At 45.5% G+C, this 19,660-nt stretch overlaps 1 protein-coding gene across 1 annotated transcript in view; it reads right to left on the minus strand.

Annotated features, from left to right (window-relative positions):
• ZNF541 (zinc finger protein 541) overlaps positions 1 to 19,660 on the minus strand; it is a 1,112,036-nt gene that overhangs the window by 604,581 nt on the left and 487,795 nt on the right. The gene's annotated exons all lie outside the window — the stretch shown is intronic.

Raw genomic sequence — 19,660 nt, forward strand, 5'->3', positions numbered from 1 at the left:
AAGAAGGCTATGTGTGAAATCTGACATGCTCCAAGCTGCAACCTCCCAGGTGCCCTAATGTTGTCAACAACACGGTGGCTAAATTATATAGTAGCACATGCTTGTGGGGTGAGGGGGAAGGGGTGTTTACTCAGGTATGGCCTGCCCTCTGGATAGAGGAGTTTAATTTTGTGAGAAGCAAGGCCCCATGCAGTATGGATCTATCAACACCCACCTGGGGAACAGAGACACCCAACAGTGGGGCAAAAGCTGGGCAATTAAGGGACACAAACAAATGGCAGATAAGAGTGTCCACCACACACTCAAGGATATATTTCAGACAAAACATATTTAGATGGTCTGGAAAGGACAAGACCAAGTGGCATGATGAGCTGCATCCCATGCATGCATAACTGAAATGGTCTCAGATCATCGTTGTCATACGCCTGGGACATAGTTGGACTTCAAGCAATTGCAGGGAACCCCTGACCCACCACCCCATCAAGTATGATGCTGTAACATAAATATTGTAATATAAACAAAAGCAGTTAAGTGTCAGATAATCCAATGATCGAGGTGGGATGTTGGAACTCATTGAAATGTCCGGGGGTGGGGGATAAGCAAACAAAATTATTCCTGAGATCAAGAAAGAAAACAAAATAATTTGGAAGAAGGGGTGGTGGTCAGACAACGGAATGTAACGAATGGAAACTAAATATATGTGATTAGAACATCAAGGGAAAGCCTATTTGCACTATCCAAGATGATGATGTTGAAAACCTAAGTCAAAAGCAGAGAAGATCTAAATTAAGGTAACGTGCAAGAAAAGTCAAATGAGTACAAAGGAAAATAAATGTCAGTGACCCAGCCCATACACAGTTTCCACCTCGCTGTTTTGGGTTGGTGGCACAAATACTTGTCCATTCTCCAGGTCCAAAGTGAAGATGAAAATGACCACTTCCTCAAGCACAGGCATGTAGGTAGGCGGGTCTTGCCAGATTACTTATGATTTCCTGTACACTGACGATAAGATCAAGCAGCAGTGGTAATGAATGATGACGGACCGCCAAAAACTGCAGATAGGATGTAAACGGACAGGCAGGGAAATGTGTGGCAGCAGTCCAGGAAGACAAAAATCAGGTAATTTCCTGATGGCCAAATGCCTGGGCATAACGTAAATCCATGGGCAGACCTTTTATCATTCTCTTTTTTTTTTTTTTTTTTTTTTTTTAAAAAACCTTTATTTGTGCATATGAAAAGGACAAATACGGGCCTACAACCATCAGGCCGGCCACAAAACGGTTAAGCACTGAGACACACATTACAACCCCTGTGCGTCAATGGTCAAGATTAGCAACGATTCAGGAGTTATACACTGGAGAGATCCTTGACACCAGGGGAAGGAGAAGTAAAGGTTAATTTTAAGGTTTTCAAAATAATTTTATCGAGGAAAAAGTCAATAGAGGATAGAACCAAGGAGATTCGAGTCCGCAAAATGGCTTCATCACACGGGAAAGCAGCAGCATCATTAAAACGGCCATAGAAAATCTCAGACAGTGAGGCGATGCAGTTATATAACAGGATAGTCACATAAGTAAATACGCACCCCTCCAAAGCCGCCCCCACTCAATCCACCCCACACCCGGACCCCGAATCGGAAACAAGTATAGCGCAGAGACATAGAAGAAAGAGGCCCATAGAACTAAAAAGAAAAGGTAAATAACCCCCCCACCCTACACCAATGCGGAGGCTACGGCCTGCCCCCCCCCCCGGCATAGTGCCTGTCGCCCAATGAACCCGAAATATAGACAAGAGAGAAAGTAGGAATAGAGTAAAGAAAATAAGAAAACAAAGAAGAAAGCGGGGAGGAGCCCACGTAACCTCGGAGCGCCCGAAACCACCGGCCCACTACGTCTCCACACACTGAGAACCCACTACACCCAAAGGCGGTCGTGTGAAGATAACGTGTCACAACAATATAAATGAAGGCAGACCAATCGCGACGAGTGCGCACAACATATGCAGACAGTTCCAGTCCCAGTCCAGCCCATCCGTGACACCATGGTGATAGAAATCAATCTAGCCCTGGCCCGATCGCGGGCGTAAGATTAGACTAGCCCCCACATGAAGGCCCCGCAGCCCGTGCAGACAAAGACAATATGGCCGCTTGGGAGAAGATGGAGGAGTAGAGTCACAAAATGGCCGCCGATCATTTATTGAGGTCCCCTTGTGCACCATATAAAATCCAGACCTGGCCTGTAAAATACAGGAGTTCCACATAAAAGAGGCCGTAGGCCACCGTGAACGGTTCCTCGAGGACGTCAGGTGTCGCTCAGCTGGATACTCTTGCGGACGCGGTGAGGCAGGCAACAACAAAGCAGGCAGCAATGAACGGGGAAACAAAGTGTCCACAATTGAGCAGGAGATCGATTGATCCTGGGTGCCGGGAAAGCCAGATGCAGACATCAGTGTAGCACGGTTATACACAGTCGTTGCGTCCCCGCAAGAGGACAGAAGCGCTGGCAGACCCACGTCTTGTTGAGAACAAACGGGGCGCTCACGACCCGCAGCCGACAGTATGGAGTCGAACCGCTCACTCAGCGTTTGCAAGCCAACACACAATTGCAGACGAAGGTCCCGCAGGGCAGCCAGAACGGAGCCGCATGTCAGCGGAAGCTGCGCCCCCACATCGGCAGCAATCCGGGACGGCACTGTGGAGCTGGAGTCTGGTAGAGGGAGGGCGAAGCGGGCAGCGGGCGAGACCGGAGCATCGCCCCCCAGCAGCGAGCAGGCAATCAACGCCATGTTTTACCGCTGAACGGTACAGTGGCCAGGGGGGGGGTCGTAACAAGGAGGCAATTCCACGCAGGTCTGCGCCGCAACAGGTGAAAGCCAACAGTCGCTTCCCCTCCCTCGGACTCTCTTTGCAGCCGACTAGACAATAGAAGAAGGGGGTCCGCAGCCTTCCACAGCGCGGGCCACAGAGCGAAGCAGGAGACCCGCCACACCGGGGCTCACCCTATAGCTCCAGCCCATCAGGTGAAAGGTGAAGGAGGTGTCCGGGCGTCTCTCCCCCGGCTCATCTGGCGACAATCCGTGGTGTGAGGCGGGATCGGGGCCGCGGGGCTCAGATTTGCGCCGGGGGTCCAGTGACTGCGGAGCTTCCAGGGGGCCGGCCAAGGCCACAATAGAGCAGGGGTCCAGCGCGGAGAACAAAGGCACCAAGAACTCCGGCATCCGGGCGGGCTCAGACTCCGGGAAAGCGGCGGCGCGGTCAGCGCGTCGTCGCGCACGTTGCACCTCGAAAATCGGCGAGGATAGGAATCAGGATGATAGTCCGAGGCCAAGGGCCGGCGGAGCCGGGCGCTCAAGCGTCTGCTCCGGTCGCCATCTTGGCTCCTCCCCTCCCTTTTATCATTCTCAATGCATTCTCAAGGACTTGCATGACGGTCTGCTGCTATGCCTCCACCCATGTGATACCTTGCTAGAATGCCTCCAAGGGTACACATGAAGACTCATGAAGGAGCAGAGTGTGCAAGGTTTGTTTGAAGGAGCTTGGCCAATGGTTTAGGAGGTAGGGACTTGATTTTTATTACTCCACTCTCACTAAGTCTTAGCCAGGGACCATTTTCTTTGACTGTCTTCTGAACTTCACAAGCAACTGTTATTCATCATCTTCTGAATAATTTTCAGGTATTAACAAAAAAAAGTTGCACTAGCTCAAACGGATCAAAAATTACTAAAATGGTGGCGATACATGCAGCTGCACAATGGAAGGCCCTTCACATAGGGAGACTGGACGACTTTCAATTGGTTTCTGCTGGTTCTTAAACTAGTAGTAATGAGGCAAAACATTTGCCAGACCATGTTAACACAGAATAAAATAACACAATAATGAAGTAGTTCTACACAAAACGTGCAGCATTACATCACATAATTGTCTTTTCTGGTCACATAATTTAATCAACCCTTCCACAGAATTTAGCTCCAACCTGTTACATAATTCCAGTGGGCCTGTCTTTATCAAATCATGTTGTACATACTGGCTATGGTAACTGGTTCTAAAATGTGTTATTCCATAATCATACGTCACATCTGTTCGGTCATTGTATTTCCAATGTGCTTTATATTGCAAATACATACTTGACACAATTGCTTATTCTCTTTTTCCTTTCGAGTAATACAGCCACATTTAACTCTTCCCTTTTTTCTATTCACTTTATACATTTCTTATTACTGTGAATCCAATAAATGTGGCAAACACCCCTCCACACACGATATTCAAATGTATTATACTATACATTCACCATGATAAGCAGTTCAAACAGTGATTGCCTAAAACATTATAGATCACTGTTATATTCACTTTCACCGTGAAACACCTTATATATTACTTGGTTTTAAACAACATGTTCAATTCCACTTTCTCCCAAACACTCATCCAATATTGTTAGATTCAAGACCAAGATCAGCAAGCACGTGCAAGCTCAAATCCAAGATATTTAATGGAGTCTGTTTACAATATAGCATTTGCATTCATGCTTGCACACATGGTGATCAGTTAGGTAAGTCCACATCCATCCCTTTCTTTATACAGAGCACCTTATTTTAATGTTAAATGTAATAATATTCAATTTTAAGTGGATATCGTTAGGTCAGAGCATGACTGTTTAAATTTAGTCTCCTTTATGACGGATAATTTGCTACCAATAATTATATAACTTATGTTCTTTTTGTTCCATAAACTTAAACTCTGGTTTAGCTCTACAAGGTTTGCTTTCACATCCACAGGTGTCATGAGTGGACCTATATCGTATCACCAGCAACTGAATGTGAAAAAACAGGTTGGTGTAGCGGCAGCCCCACACAACCCCACTTAATACATAGGTGATATGGTGTCTGTGCTTTCTGTCAGGAACCATGTGCAGTGCCTTGTGTCAGCACCCACAGGAGTTGCCTATTAATCATATAGCTATTGTGGCCTCCCTCCCCTGTTTATATAATGTATAGTGTTTTCTTGGATTGGTTTTTATGTATGCGTACAGGTATTCTAGGACTGCTGTGTAAGTGGCACGAAAACGCTGACCATTGTATGTGTTAAATAAAGTCCCCAGGGCACCGCAGCTGTTTTGGGTTGTGAAGAATATTATGAAGCAACATTGTTGCCCTTCAAATCATGTGAAAACAAAAGGTATGCAGTTCCTAGAGTGAATGCAAGGTGTGACAGAGTAACTAAGGGGTACCAAGGTGGTGACAGGGAACTGAAGTGAAGAACAGGAGTAAAAGTAACTCCTTATTTGGAAAAGAAGACCCTCACACACCCAACAAGCGGGTGTCTTGCTTCATCACCGGGTCTTTGCTCCTTATCGGGCCGGCAGGTGCAATGCCCGATCAGGCACCTAATAGGGCCTTCCTAGCGGAGATCTTTATTCCAACGCCGATGAGTGAGGTGTGTGTGGGGGGGGGGGGAAACAAATTTATGACATAAGTGAGTGTAGGTGCATATGAGGTAAAAGTGAATAGATTAAAACAGGGGTAGGTGATCCACTAAATAATTTTAAAACAGTATGGTCACCATCCTGGTTAAAACAAAAATATATAATCCGCACATTTAACACCGTTAGTTATGTGAGTGTATGTGCTGGGGTGATCAATAGGTCAACATGTTTCTTGCCTTTGCATATAATAAATGGCAATTCATCAGGACCGGGGAAAATATTGCGGCTACCTACACCTCTTTGGTGGTGCCCAACGTCTCTAAGAGATTACAATGGTGGGCACGCATACAGCACCCTAAAAAAGTGTGGTACCGTAGCTAAAAAGCACACCCTCCTGGGCTGTGCCGAATTCAAGGCCGGGCGGAGTAAACACTAAATTGTAGTGTCGGTTCCGTGATTAAGGGAACGCCGTCCACCTAGTATCTCGCCAGCCGCTGTAGACTCGTGTGTGTGTGTCCAGGCCAATGGGTTGTGAAGAATATTATGAAGCAACATTGTTGCCCTTCAAATCATGCCTGCTTTGGCAGTGCGAGTCTACTGGCGGGCACCGTTACACATGCTATAGTATGAGTCATGTGATCGGGCGGCGCCACGTTTAGCTCCGAAGAGCATAAAAGGCAGCACCTCAGCCAATGCCCTTCTTTGGCTTTGTTTATTCCAGAGCGGAGCGCGTGCTCTCTGCACAGGCCGGAGACATCGGCAGGGCCTGTTCTAGCACCTCGGAGCCCGCGTGCTTCTCCATGGGATAGTTACGGCATTTTGGAGCCGGCGGGAACTCCTTTAACGGCAGCAGTCAAGGAGGAAGCAGAAAGAAAACTAGAGCTAAATCGAACTAATTGCGCACGTCATGTGTTCTTGCCAGTGTTCTGAAAACTAAACACAGGGCAATGTGTTGCAGACTAACCAACTTAACCCGCGCATTTGCATTGATAATCATTTTGCTGAGGAACTTGGACTATATTCAGAGGCCACTGTTACTGTTTATTTAGTTCTTTGTGTTTATTCTTTTATGTGCTATCACATAGTCATGGAAACTCATCGTGCATAGGACTTGAACTATATTAAGAGGCCACAGTTGTTTATTTGTTTAGTACTTTGTATTATTCCTTTATGTGCTATGGCATTGTGAGTTGTGTGTACAAAGTGCTTGGTGCCTAAATGTAATCTATTAATCGTTTATTCTTTGCCCTTTCTGCTCTGTGGAGATTAAACCATAGTGCGACAATATTAAATAACATTGTAGCCTGCTCTGGAAGAACAGACAATAACTAATAAAGCACCCCACACATCTGTAAGTTGATTGACACCATGCGATGCTGTAATTCCTTCCAATGTTCTTCAAGTGCTTGTCATATGTAAAAGGTGTTAATAATCTGTGTATCTTGTTCACTATTAGAGGGACGCTGTCTCTTTGCACTCCCGAAGAACCCGGGTACCCAGCTGCACCAGGCGGCAAGACATAGCAGTGTCTAGTGCCCCCGCAGAAAGCCTGCATTTCAGGTGAGTTGCCTTGACATAAAGCCAAGCCACAAAAAAGAAGTTCTGCCTTGGCAATGGATCCTTCCGTCACAGCACATTTGAAGGCTTGCCCTAGGCCCTACACACAGTTGAAACTCCATCCTTGCTAGACTTAACTAGGGCCTCAGCGAGCATGCAAAAAGAAATATTATTTCTAAAACAGGAAAACCAAGAGTTGCATAAAGAACTGCAGAGATACAAACCCCGAGGTAACCTTTGGTGCTGTACTACCAAGACCAATAAACAAAGAGCAGAAACACCGATTATGCAACCACCACGCTTTTATTTCCCAGCCACAATTCCGGTTTTGCAGCCTTTGCATTTAACAGTGACCACGCCCACACACGTTCCGTTCGCCCCCCCAGAGCAGTTCTTTGGAGACAGCGCCAAATATAATACATTTATGAACCAGTATCAACTGCAATTATTATTAGGCCTGGGCTAAAATTTCGTTCCGTTCGCGGAAATTGCGATAATTTGACATTTTCGCGTTCCGCGGAAAGCGCGAAAATCTCAAAATTTCCGCATTCTGTAGCTTGGCGATAATTTGATTCTTGCTCGCGCTGTAAAATAATACATTCTTGCGCGCGCACAATCGCCTTACCTGAATCCCTGCGTTCGCCGACAAGTTTTCTTGATCCGGTCGCGTTCTCCATGAGATGTTGTATTGTTTTCAGCCATTTGCGCTGTCTCGCGACAGTTCGCGCCCGCAGTGACGTCATGCGTCGCGCGATCACGTCTTGCTTCTCGCGATCATGCACCGCGAGACAACTGAAAACAAGATGGCCGCGCCCGCGAGCAGCCACATGGGTAAGTTGGCGAGCCGCAACCATGCAGAAAATCTCGCGAACATGCTGGAAAAAAACTTCTGCATCTTCGCGATATTTCCGCATGTTTGCGATAATTTTGAACATTTTCGCGATAATTTGCGAAAGTGGATTTCGCAAATTCCGCCCACCCCTAATTATTATGTGTCCTGCGGAATTCCCAAACGCCGCTGCCAAAGTGGCCTTTGTTATATCCTGTTTAGAGAGAAATGCAGCTACGTGGTCCATCCCACTGGTTGAGCGGAACAACCCGCTTCTATATAATTTTGACCAATTCAACGAATCCATGCAAAGGTTGTTCACCAAACATCTGTTCGTGAAGGCCAGCGACAATAAATTGCTGGATTTGCGTCAAGGGACTAAGGACTTGCTGAACAATATTACCTCTTTCAATCAGTTAATCGCTGAAGCGGACAGCCGGAACAGAAACAAACGTCTCTCCTGTATCGAGGACTTCAAAATGACCTCAAGGACATATTAGCCCAAATTGTGGAGACCCCTATTGATTGCTCAGACTTTATCAACCTCGTCATCAAGTTAGGCAAATGCCTGGATGAATTGAAAGGCAAAAAAATCTCAGGGTGACACTCGAGTAGTCGTAGTTAAAACAGAGAAGAAGGAACCTTCCGCTGCTGCTCACGACACCACTGAACCTATGCAGATTGGCAGCGTTAGAGGGCCCCTGTCCAAGGGTGAGAAAGATCACAGACGGAGGTTAAAGCTAGGTCTGTACTGTGGCAAGTCAGGACATTTTGCCCGGGAGTGCACAGGTAAACCTAGTAATCCCAAGGAGGTGACAGAAGTAGTGGAAGCGGAAGATCCTACCGACATTGACCAGGCAGAAAACTTCCACACTTGATGAAGAGACTGCTTTATCGAGCACTACAGAACAAGCGGTCTCCCACTACCTGGCAAATACCACAACTGCTGTCTCTAGACACCTTAAGCTCATAGAGAGCGCAAGGCGCGCAAGGTGATTCCCTTACTTTTGGATTCCGGGGCTATGGAAAATATTTTAGATCTGGGTCTGGCCAACACACTTGGGATTACAACCGATAGGAAGGACACCCCTGAGCCTGTTAGAGCCATGGATGATTCAGAGTTGTCGTCAGTACTCATTGTATACCAGACCTCATCCTTAACCATGGTTTGCGTCAATGGGCCTACAGAGCAAATACAATTTGACTTAATTGATTGGGCATTCAGGAAAGTGACATACTGTAAGTATTGTTGGCATTCCTGTTACCAAGAGGTACCACATCTTGTCGTACCTTTGAACTGCGCATCCACACATGTAACAGCGGTCTCTGGAGGACCAGTCATACAGGAGCCCTGTTGAGACTTTCATGACGTTTTTGGTGAACAAAAGGCCACACAGTTACTACCCCATACGTCCTATTCCTGTTACATAGACTTGATTCCGGGTGCGGCCTTACCATGCAGTAAAGTGTATGCTCTTTCCGAGCAAGAAAATCGTTACCTATGTGAGTAACTAGACAACCTGTTAGCCAAGGGGTTTAGAGTAACACTCGTTTAGAAGGATGCTGTTTCTTTGCACTCCCAAAAAAACGTGTGTCAGGGTGGACCAGGTGGCAAGATGTAGCAGTGTCTTTTTCTCTCTTACAAGCTCCTTTCCCTTACGGGACACCTATCGAGACTCCTTTGAACATACAGTAATGCCGAGAAGTTCCTAAGAAGATCGAGGGCCTTTCATCTCCCCTGCAGAAAGCCTGAATTACAGGTGAGTGGCCTCAAAACTTTCTAGGTTAACAACAGTCTCTGAACAGGGATAATATCACACACAAGTACAGCACTAAGAAAATATACTGTACGCTTAAAAGTGTTTATTTCAACAGACTTATTCTGTTGCTTAGCACATTCAAATAACCATACAGTATATTATTAAAACAGCACTAAAACATGTTGCAAACAATATGAGCATTTCTACCATAGTGGAAATATCATCTTGCAGCCTAACACCCTCAAACCTGCCTCTATGCACTATACAATGAGAGCATGGAATAGTGTAACTTGCATCTAGAAATTCTTAGGGAGAATCAAAGTACTGCATACCTGTTTACAGCCAGAGGTTGTAGTTATCAGTAGCTGGGAGAGAGGATTCCCTCAAAAAGAAAACCCGCATCACTCTTGCAGCTAAAGGGACTCACTGTACCAGGATCCCTCGTTTCCATGCCACCGTATCGGCGAGTAGTACGTTCGAATTGGGAACAAAATTAGGCCTGGGCAAAGAAAGAAAAAGTGGCCCGCATTTGTGGACAATGACCTTTCGTGAAACGTTGCTTAGTAGCAAAAGTAATTTTGGGAGAAATCTTTGATAAATTAAGTTTTCTAAACTTTAGGGGTTAGTAGCATTGGCCAATACTGGACGCACCACTAGACACACCATTATTCCAATGCAACTCACCCACAGGTCTCTTCACCTGTTCTTCAGGCCCATACATACATATCTCTGCTTTGGGTGCCTGAATATGTTAGTCACCTATTGGTGCCTTAGTCTGTGCTCCCCCCCCCCCCCCCCCACAAAAAAGATCCCTGAATATCCTGAATTACATCAGGCCATGAGTCAGAGAATCATGCACATCCTATATGTCTGGAGGCTTCTGTTTACTCTCAAGGGAGGGGGGGGGGGGGTGAGCTCTTCCTCTTTTGGTTGTCACTCAAGAGCCTCTCTGCAAGCGATGTCTTTGGGGATTGCATACAACTTTGTGCTTGATGTCTTTTTTTGTATTGTGGGTAGAGACTTTATTTAAATCTTGAAAAGCTGCAGGAATTCACTCAAAAATGCCTTTCGTTCTCTCTGTCTCTAAACCCCTTCCTAACTTGCTGTGTGCACCTCTCATTCTCCCTAACACATTTTGCCCCTCTCTTTAGTTCTTCCTTTTTCTCTCATACTCTACTTATTTCCCAGTGGCTTAACAAAGGCCCCCGCAGCCCCACGGTGCAGGGGTGACCAGAAGCTGCAGGGGGCCCCCTCAGCACAGTACTCTGGCCTGTGAGCACCGGCTTAAATTCGGAGCGGGAGCCCCTCCATGTACCTGGCAGGGGACCCCCTCAAGTTTCATTACACATGTATTTTTCTCCTATCCTTTATGCCACTCATTGTACCTATGTGCTTCACTCAGTCTCTCACATTTCCCCTCTCTTTTTTCCTATCTTTCTTACTGTCTACAAATCCCCCTCTCGCTCCCATTCCTGTCTCCCCTGTGGGCTCTTTCTTCAGTTATTTGTATATCTCTCACACCCTTATTCCTCCTGCCATTTTGTATCTCTCCTTGAATTTTTATTCCATTTCTATGTTTTGCAAACCTTTCCTTTTTCTCCTGTCTTGCTCTCCTGTCACCCTCTTTCACGTCCCTCTGCCCATTGAATTTCTTTGTACTATACCTAATGTTATATTCTTGTTTCCCCTTTATTGCTTACGGAAAGTCCTCCTGTGCCTCGAGGCAGCGTTTAAACCAAAGGAGAATCCACAGGTGGAATTTCCTTTACCATTCCATCCCTTTGATGAAGGAAATTCCACTGGTGGATTTGTAATCTACATTTAGCACTACCTCCTGGAATGCCAACAACCTCTAAACTAAGTCGTAGACTGAGGGAGAGAATTAGAATACTGCATATGAGGTAGTAACTATCCTTCCTTTTTTCTCATAGACCAAGAAATATTTGACACCGTCTACTGCCTTCCTCTCCTCTCCATCATTTTCTTTGTCATTCACCTTTTTTTGTAGTTTTATATAGTGTAAACTCTACCTAAAGGCATTGGCGTGCTTTACATTGGCACATTCACTTTTTGTTTGTGTTAGGCATGGGGAGATTACGTAATTTGCCTAGAAATGCAGGATGTTGAGCCAACACTGAGACTCAAACCTGGTTCCCAAGTTCCATAGTCGGCAACTCTGGCTGTTATGCCACATCCTCTACCACTTTCCTGTCCCCCTCTTCTCCACTTTCGCTTTCCATCTTTCTCTATATCTGCACTTCTCTCCACTGTCTTCTATCACTTCTTCTCCCTAATTTCTTCCCCCTCACTCACTCCCTCCATCTGTCTGCATCTTTAGCACTCTTATCCTCTCTCCTCTACCTTTCCTTTCTTCCTCACTTGATTTGCTTTTCCTCTTCACATATTTTTGCCATTCTTCTCCCCTCTGCTGTCTCACTTCTCCTTTTTTCTCTCTCCATATTGCTCTCCTAGCTCAATCCATGTTATTGTCCTTCCTTGTCTATTCTCCCTTCCTTTTGTCATTTTCGTTTCGAATGAACGTTTTCACAGTAATGTTTTAAAAAAACATTTGTTTTGTGTTGTCAAAAATATTATGTTTGTTTTTCTCATTTTGGTTGTTTCCTTAATTTTTATTTTCATTCAGTGCTGAACAGGAGTCCGCTCCCAGTTTTTAAGATGTCAAGATGGCAGCATGCTGCGGGAGACAAAAGTAGCCACCACACCTAATCTGTATCCCTGCACAGCCCCCTTTCGCCCCAACCCCAGGTAACATTAGTTCTGGCTGGGAGGCTCAAAAAGACCACAGCAACTCCCAGTGACCTCACTGTCACGCTGAGAGACTCAGGACAGGAGGAGACCCACCACATGCTGTGCCTGCTCAGTTTGACCCATTGTCCTACTGTACAAGACAATGAACCAGACATTCTCTGTACTTGGTTATAATGAGCTCCGATCTTACCTCTAGGGCTACAGCAGCCTTTAAGGTCAAGTACCAGCGGCCAAGCCCGCCCAAAAAATTTGATTTTATCTACAGCTGAAAAAACCGTCCCACCAGCTGGCCTCTGCTTAGGCTCCTCGGGCAATGGCCGATTGCCCGCCCTGCCAATCTGATGCTAGAGAGGAGCTACAGCTCCAGCGCTTAAAAAGCGCACCAGAGCTACCACAGCGCAGCTGAAGGGACTCACAGTTCCAGAGCTCTCACTTCCATGCCACCTGAGGAGGGAGGAGCTGCTGCCCCAGTGTTTGAAAAGTGCCCCAGGACTCCCGCCTCATTTTTTTTTTTTTTTAAACATTTTTTATTGTTTTCATAGCATCAACTCAATACAAGCCCCGCTACCCCCCCTCCAAAGAGGATACTGTACATACAGTGTTGCCATCCAATATCCAGGAGAATAATCATCCAGCCCATGCGGGCCCCCCCCCCTCCCTCCCCACCCCATGTGGGCCCCCCCCCCCCTCCCTCCCCACCCCATGTCAGTGTGCCCCCCTCCGCCTTCCCCTCTCCTGATGTGCCTCTCCCCTACTATAAATCATGCATGGGTGCTCAACCTCCTCTAGGGAACCAAGGCTTTCCCACATGCCTAGCCATAGCCTTGCTTCCAGTACTCGCCACTGCTCCCCTCCTACTCCCCGGTCAACGCCTCCTCCTGCCTTTCAGAGGTGTCCCCCTCTCTCCCGGTGTCAGACATCAGCCCCTGAAGTTCCACCACCAGCGCCTCCCACGCTCGGGCCGTCGCCAGCGCCTTCTCGTCATCCCTCCGAAGGGCTAATTGCAACCGGAGCGTACCCTCTGCCCCCGCCCATCGCGCAAACGCCGCCCTCCACCGCATGAAGCTAGGCCCCGCTCTGGACTTCCAGTGCATAGTCAGTTCCCTCTTGGCCATAATCAACCCTAAGTCGTAAAACTTGCTAGTAACCTTCGTCCGGCGGGTGTGGGGAAACCAAAGTAGCAAGCAGGCCCCCAGTTCCGGGGCAATAATGCGGTTCGTCACCTGATTCAGGCAATCCATAACCTCTGCCCAATAGTCGCCCAACTGGACGCAGGACCAAAACATGTGGCGAAAATCAGCACTCTCTCCCCCGCACCGCGGGCATCGAGAGTGCGCACCCCCAAAATATTGCAAGATCTTAACCGGCGTCAAATACGCCCTGTGCAATGTCAAAAATTTAACCAGCTGAAACCGGGCATTGCGCGTTCCCTTCCAGGCCCGCCGCACCAGCGTGGTCCATGTAGTCTCGGGGATCGGTTTCTCAAGGTCCAATTCCCACTTGCCCCTCAAGGCGGCAAGGGGCAGCAGGCCTTCCGTCGATAGTCTGCGGTAGAGACAAGTAATGGCCTTGGACGTCCCCGCCGCCATCACTACATATTGGCAACCGGCAGCGATCGGTGGCTCCGAGAGCCCCATATTCCAATGTCTCTGGAGGCTCGCTACAAGGGCCGCGTGGAGCAAAAAGTCCCCACGTGGAAGCCCGTAGGAGTCCTGCAACTCCTGGAAGGGCAGCAGCACCCCCTCTCTGAATAAGTCGCCCACCATCTGCACGCCCAGCTCCTCCCAAACGGCCAGCCCAGACCAATCGCCCCCATGCGGGAACGCCGTACACATTCCCAAAGGACTCCCGCCTCATGGGACATTCTTAAAGCTGAAGGGACTCACTGTCACATGATCTCTCACTTTCACGACACCCGAGGGGGAGGACCTGCCACTCCAGCACTTGAGAAGCGTACCAGGACTCCTGCAGCGGGGACACTCTTCCAGCTGAAGGGACTCTCTGTCCCAGGATCCCTCACTCCCACACCACTTGATGGGGGAGGAGCTGCCACTCCAGCAATTGAAAAACGCACCAGGACTCCTGCAGCACAGGACGCACACAGGCAAAGCCTGGGCCAAGGATGGGCCCGTCTTCGCCCAGAAGAGCCTAGACTTGGCTAGCCCCCTTGGTTTTGACTCGTGGTGATTTTTATCCCTAAGAGTAATGTTTACGAAGGGCTTTTACTGACTTATTGGGTCTATATTTATTCTCTCCGTTAGGACTTTTCTGACATTTGGGCAATATTGATTAATTTTGTCTACTGTTTTTTTTTTTACCCCTGCCGGTAGCCTCCAGGAATAATGGGTAAATGCAAGAAGGTCGAGCTTCTAATGGGAGTAAACAGAACCCCCAAGGCCACTAGGCACGTAGCAATTAACTGTACTTTCAATGAGAGAAACAACTTTATCCTTGAGATCGTGATTACTTATTCACGACAAAAAGTTTGCAAACAAAATAAACAAGCATTGAAAATGCAATAGGTCTCGCCTTTTATTAACCACTTCGCTGCCAGACCTTTTCCCCCTCCTGTGCCACGCCCTTTTTTGGCTATTTGGGGTAGTGCGCGCTGAGGCCCCTGTAACTTTTTGACCACATAAGGTATCCACGCCAAATTTGCGTCCTTTTCTTCCAACATCATGGGGATTCTGAAGGTACTCCGGGTTTGTGGATTCCCCTGGAGGGGTCACAGAAATGAGCCAAAATACAGCAACATTTAGTTTTTTGGGGGAAAAATGGGCTGCAAATGAAAGCATCTGGGGTTTTCCCTGCAAATGTTATCAAAAAAGGGTTTGTGGGGCTGAAATCACCATATCCCCAGCTTTTAGGGGATACCAGACTTTTGTCAGAAACCCAACATTTTTTACACAGTTTTGGCATTTTTCTGGGACATAGCCTATTTTTGCTATTTTTTGTGCTTTCGACCTCCTTCCAGTTAATGGTAGAAATGGGTACAAAAGCAATAATGGATCCTGGACAGCTATACATTTTGGAGAAGTACACAAAATTCTGAATTCAGCAAGGGGTCATTTGTGTAGATCCCTCAAGGTTTCCTTATAGAAACTAACAGTTAAATATAGGATAAATTGAAAATTTGTTGAAAACAAAAGCCTTTTGTGTCAACGTTTTCACCTGTAACTTCTTCTAATTATGACAGCTCTTTGAAAGCAATATACCGTTACATCCGCTGGACATTACTGGTTGTGGGGATATATAGAACTTGTAGGTTCACCAAGAATCCGACGAACCCAGAGCCAAAAACTGAGCAGCAACTTGCAATGGTTTTTTATTATGTGCCGGGTATATAGTAATTATTCTGTAAAATGTGTACATGGAAAAATCGGTAGGAAAGACACCTATGTATTTCTGAAATGGGAACAAAATATAGAGTTTAGAAGCAGTAGATATTTGCACATTTCCGAAATTGGGAATACTCATACTAGCATGAGAATTATCAGTCACTTTTTAGAATGACTTCTTTTTTACTTTTTTTTTTTTTATTTGCAAATTTTTATACAAGGAACAGTCACATTACAACAATCCAGGACATTATCTAGGTGGCGACCCTAACAAGGACACAAATCGACAGAACCAGATGGAGGTAACACTAGAGCAGACCACAGTGATGAGTAATAATCAGCAAAGATAATATCCCACAATATAACCTATCTAACAGACTCTTCAATCCATTATGTAATTGGCATCCACATTTTTAAACCTCTTGCTCTCCTTCTAAGTCCCTTTGTCTTGTAGATTGCAGATTCCATATTAAAGGTTGCCAGAAGTCTGGCCCTCCAAACAAAAAATGACGGAGGGACAGGGGAGATCCAATCTTTCGTAATACAAGTGCGTAGAATCGCCATACAGATAAACAGAAAATAAGTTATAGACTTCGATCTTCTTTGTGCATCAGCATCTGTTTTAATTCCTATCAATACCATCTCCCCAGTAATATACACTGGTGATCCCACTACCAATGTCAAAAAGGATTGAATTGACGATATGAGGTCCCCCAGTTTTGAACAGGAGTAGAACATAAATAGCCATATAATGTTGGGCACGCATTCGGCCCGTCATTAAAATTTCATTCGCCAGGACAATAGAGGTGCTTAACGAAATTGTCTCTATATTTAACTTCCTTTTCCACCTTTCCTGGCAATATTGTAAGTCATCAGGCATTAACTTTATCAAAATAAAATTAAAAAAATCAATGGGCATATTATTCCCCAACTGTTCTATTAAGGGAAATTTTCTAATTTGGTGCATACCATCTGGAGCTGATGTATTACAGAAGCTACGGATTTGCAAGTATTTGAAAAAATCATATTTTGATAAACCATATTGTGCTTTTAGCTCTGAAAAAGATAAAAATTGTCCGTCTGGACAGCGGTCTCCTAGACGGAAGATCCCTTTCTGAGTCCACCTGGTAATAATGTAGTCTCGAAAGATTGGTGGCAGTATCCCTAAAGCCTCAAAGGGGATATAGGCATTTATTTTCAGAAGAGCTAAAAGCCGCTTAACTTGCCTCCAAATAGCGAAGGCTGCCTTAAAAATTTTAAACTTGGTTTTTTTATAATAGCTGGGTTCCGCAAATTCTACCAAGCAGCAATTTGCCTTTTCACCCAATCCAAATTCATAGATTGATGGGCTATGGCTAGGTAGCAGCTTAGCCCTTTCTCACACTACAAGAGGAGACATAAATTTCAAAGCTGCCGCCCAGTAATAAAGCAAAAAATACGGAATACCCCAGCCTCCCGCAGTTCTAGGGAGCACCATCTTTTTATATGCCCTTCTATGCCTTTTATGATCCCATAAAAATCTAGAACTGATATTCTCGAGCCTTTTAAAATATATCGCTGGAAATAACAGAGGTATGGTTCTAAACAGGTATAGAAGTTTTGGGAGCACCAGCATCTTTAGAACGTTTGACCTTCCATGCAATGACAGATGAAAATTGTTTATTCTCTCTAAAGTAGCCTTAACTCTATCTACTACTGGGTTCAAGTCAATTTCAGGGATTTTATTGACGGGTGAGCACAACTTGATTCCCAGATAGGTAACTTCCGAGAAGGTAGAGATGCCATCCGGAGGGTTACCCCCCACACATAATGTCTGAGTTTTTGTCAGGTTTAATTTATAACCAGAGATTAACCCATACTGTAAAGCAAGGTGTTCAGTCGTTGACAGAGCAGAGGGAATATCAGTAGTGAGAATAACAATATTGTCTGCATATGCCAGCGCTCTATATTTGATGTCACCCACTTCTACAGGTTTGATGTCAATGGACTGGTTTAATTTAGACAGAAAAAAATCAATATATATCAAGGAAATAATAAAGGTGAGCTGGGACAACCTTGTCTCGTACCACGGCTTATTGTGAAAGATTCTGACTCTCTACCCGACAGGCGTATACACACATTGGGTAAATGATACAGTGACTTAATAGCTTGAAGTATACCCGGCCCAAAACCCTTCCGATGCAGTACTTCCCAAAGAAAAGGCCAGGACACCCTGTCAAATGCCTTCTCGGCATCCAGCAGGATGATCCCGATAAGGGTCTTTGTAGCTTCTGCCCAGTCCATCAGTGCTATCACACGACGAACGTGATCAGTCATGTCACGGCCAGGGATAAACCTGTGCTGAAGTGGTGAAACAAGGGTGGAGATAATACTCGATAAACGATCTGCCAGAACTTTAGAATACATTTTGCTGTCAGCGTTAATTAATGAGATAGGTCTATATGAGGCAGGTAGCACAGGAGGTTTATCTTTTTTAAGAAATACTGTGATAATTGATTTCTGCCAGGACAAAGGGTGAACCCTTCTGAGTATCTAGAAACGTTGCCAGCAGTTCATTTTTTAAAGATGAGAAAAAGGTTCTAAAAAATTCCAAAGGAATCCCATCTTGGCCAACCGCCTTACCTACCGCAAGGGATAGCATTGCTGCCTCTATTTCCTCAAGAGAAATATCGGCCTCTAGCCCTTCTTTTTGTTCTAGAGTTAGTTTTTGGATAACGTTATCTCCCCAGAACCTTTCAAAGTTGCCTTCTATATCAATAGCATCTTCATTTGAGTACAACTGAGTATAAAACTTATTAAAAATCTCCAAAATTTTGGCAGGTTCTGAATGGATTTGCCCTAATTCGTCCTGGATTGAATCCACCCTCCTAGCAACCCCCCTCTGCTTTAATCTTTTTGCAAGTAGACGACCCGAGTTTTCACCCATCTCATAAATCTGAACAATACACCGCCGCATGTGCCGCTGCCACGGTAGCAAAATTTTGATGAACCTTCATTTTCTGCGCGGCCAAATCTTTTGCTATCTGCTCATAATCCTGAGTAGTAGTGAGAGCCATCATAAACTTAACTTCTAAAGCGCTTAGTTTATTCAACTGCTCCTCCTGCTCTACCTTTAATCTACGTTGTTTATTAATCGAGTAACTGAGGGTCTCCCCCCGCACCCCAGCCTTAAAAGCGTCCCATATCATAGCATTTGAAGCAGATCCACGATTAATTTAAAAAAAAACTCCACTATCCATTTAGAGATTTGTGCCTGGTAAACAGGATCAAGCAATAACCGTCGCTCAAATGTCCAGGTTTTTTTAAGGGTCTACACAGTGTTTCTACATTTAAATCCAAAATAATAGGGTTATGGTCTGATATTATTTTTGGTTCGATATTGATTTTAGCATTAGTCAATAATTCTAAGGTATTAAAAAAGTAATCCAATTGGACATGTTTCTGATGCGGGGCGGAAAAAAAGGTGTAACCGGGGTCGTTAGATCTCTTCAACCACCAGACATCTACTAGACCAAAATCATTAAGGAGACCCTTAGTGGCCTTAAAAACCTTTGTCTTTTTCCCCTTATAGTCCATATTACTACTAATGCTCTCGTCTCCTTGCAAATGTAAGTTAAAATCCCCACATAGGATTACAGGAGAAGGCCATGAAGCCAATTCGATACTGATATCATTCAGCATATCAGGGTCGTCGGAATTAGGCCCATACAATGAACACAAAGTGAAAAAAAGACCGTCTATCCTCATCTCGATATTAGCCCACCGGCCGGCTTGATCAGTCTTAACTCGCTTACATTCCCCCCACCTGTATTTTTTTAAAATAGCAACACCCCTTGTATTCGACCCTTGCCGTGTACAACACACTAGCTCTAAGCCGAGATCTTTAAGGCAGGCCCTGTTGTTCCATGCAATATGCGTTTCTTGAATACATAGCAATTCTACCCTCATTGCTTTCAAAATCTGAGCCATCATCTCTCTTTTAATCTTGTT

This window comes from Triturus cristatus, chromosome 9 (assembly GCF_964204655.1).
Source record: "Triturus cristatus chromosome 9, aTriCri1.1, whole genome shotgun sequence".
NCBI lineage: Eukaryota > Metazoa > Chordata > Amphibia > Caudata > Salamandridae > Triturus > Triturus cristatus.